Here is a 2,710-nt window from a genome sequence, read left to right on the forward strand (position 1 = left end):
CGCAGCCTGACTCAGCGTGGTGCAGCGCGCCTGCGGGGAGGGCGGGGGCGGAGGGGACCTGGTGAGGGCCTGGCTGGGCGAGGAGGTGTCCTGGCCTCGGCGGGGGAGGCGGGGTGAGGTGGTAAAAGGAAAGCCCGTATCTGGTGACTAAATCAAGGTCAGGAATTGTACGTTATCTAACGTGCCTCTTTCCCTCTGCGATGTTCCCCTTTGAAGGACAATTATTTGGTTTTGAGACACAGTGTCACTATGGCCTTGCTGGCCAGCGTTTCAATGTGATGCCCAGGCAGACCTGGAATCCACAACGTCCTTCCTCAACTCTTCAGAGCACTGTTTGTGGGGAGAATGATTTTGTTTGCAGTCCCGGGTATTGAACTCAAGGCCTTATACTTGCTAGCCAAATGGTCTACCTTTGAGCTGTACACCCCCTGCCCGGCCCACTCCTTAGTTTTCATTATGAAATAGGGTCTCACCAAGTTCCCCAGGAAGGCCTTGAACCTGTGATCCTTCTGCCTCAGCCTTCCTTGTATAGTGGTTGTTAGTTTGTTGAGAGAGGGTCTCCTACAACTGGCCGTGTAGCTGAAGACTCATGGATCCCAGGCGGGCCTCGATCCTCATTATGCAGCCATCAGTCGCCCCCAACTCCTGATGGCTGCCTTCACCTCCTGAGTGCTAGGATCATAGGCACCACCGTATTTGTTTTATTTGGTGCTAGGGACCAAACCCAAGGCTTCATGAATGCTGATCAAGCTCTCTACCAACAGAACTCCATCTTCAGTCCCCACTTACTGTGACTCTTCCCGTTTTTACAGGTGAGAATCAAGAACAAACAGGTTTGCCAAAGTCGTTATACTCAGGACTCAAGCTCACCACCCACAGTTCTGTAATTGTCAGTCAACCCAGACTCAGAAAATGGCAAACAAAGGAAGCCTTTATGTGTGAGTTTAGGGACTACAGATGTCTAGATAGACTGAATCAGTGTTCAAGGGAAGGCAGGGAGAATGGAAACAGTAAAAATTTAATTTCAGAGAACTTGTGTGGCTTGGAGAAAGAACAGATGCTGCTTCTTCAATGGGGACTCATGACCGATGGAAGATGAAGACAAGAATGCATGCGGGGTGTGGCACCCCGTGCTTGCAGTTCTAGCACTGGGAAGGCTGAGGCAGGAGGATCTCCAGGCCCCTTAAACCACATAGCAAGACTCTGTCTCAAAATAATAAATAAATAAAATAAGGTTACAGAAATTGGTTTGGGGGGGTGGTGGGTGGGGACGGTCAGCTGTTAAGAAATCTTGCTGCTGGGGGGGGGGAGGGCACGGGAGGAGGGGAGGGAATGGGAGAGGGACCTGGAACTGACTTGTGAAGCAGCCTCGTTTCTTATCTAAATTTAAACTGGAAAAAAAAGAAAGTTATTTGAATGCATGTTAAACATTAATGTAATTTTTGAAAGGTTATATCTGATTTTTTTTTACCAAAATAAATCTGGAGAATAAAAAAAAGAAAGAAAGAAAGAAATCTTGCTGCTCTTCCAGAGGCCTGACCTTCAGTTCCCAGCACTCCTGGTGAGAGGGGCGGGGAAGGTGTCGCACCAGCTGTAATCCAGCTCCAAGAAGACCTGACACCTCTTGGCACACCTGCATTCATGTACACATCCCACCTGCAGACACACACACGCAATTAGCAGTGAAATAGATTTTTTAAATGTCTTTTGTGATTAGCCTGGGGTGGGGAGCACATGCCTTTAATTCCAGCACTTGGGAGGCAGAGGCAGGTAAATGTCTGTGAGTTCAAGACCACCCTAGACTACAGAGCAAGTTCCAGGTCAGCCAGGGCTACACAGTGAGCCCCTGTCTCAAAAACAAAAAGCAAACACACACACACACACAAAGTCACTACCAAGCTGGCACGGCAGATGACGCCTATGTTCCCAGCACTTGGGAGACTGAGGCAGGAAGGTCTAGAGTCCCAGGCCAATCGGGGCTACAGGTTTTGAGACCCTGTTTCAAAAAACAAAAAACACAAACAAACAAAACAGAAGCCAGTCATAGTGGCCCAAGCCTGTAATCCCAGACTGAGTTAAGAAGACCATCATGGGGCTGGAGAGATGGCTCAGAGGTTAAGAGCACTGACTGCTCTTCCAGAGGTCCTGAGTTCAATTCCCAGCAACCACATGGTGGCTCACAACCATCCGTAATGAGATCTGGTGCCCTCTCCTGGCCTGCTGGCATACATAGAGGCAGGATGTTGTATTCATAATAAATAAATAAAATCTTTAAAAAAAAGAAGACCATCATAATTCAGGCCAGCCTGAGCTACTAGAATGAGACCCTTTAGTCAAAAAAAAGGGGGGGAGGGGCTCATGGGGGATCTTAGGCAAGTTGGGGGAAGGGGGAGACATCTTCTTCAGTGGTGTAGTCACTGGTAAGGTGTCCACGCTCATGTCAATAATGTTCTCCCGTGCTCCTCATGAAACTGAGTGGGTCACATACACACACACACACACACACACACACACACACACAAAGGCATGTCAGGGGGACTAGCTGAGAAGAGGAGATCAGCAGGACAGGGACAAGACAGGGGTGAATGTGACCCAATGCATTACATACAAGCGTGGAAATGTCCTAGTGAAATTCATTATTATAATTAGTGTAGTCTAATAACATTTTCTTAAAGAATGGCGGACCAGGCAAGATGGCCTCAGTGGGTAA

Source organism: Mesocricetus auratus, unplaced genomic scaffold, assembly GCF_017639785.1.
Source record: "Mesocricetus auratus isolate SY011 unplaced genomic scaffold, BCM_Maur_2.0 Super-Scaffold_100027, whole genome shotgun sequence".
NCBI classification, from domain to species: Eukaryota; Metazoa; Chordata; class Mammalia; order Rodentia; family Cricetidae; genus Mesocricetus; species Mesocricetus auratus.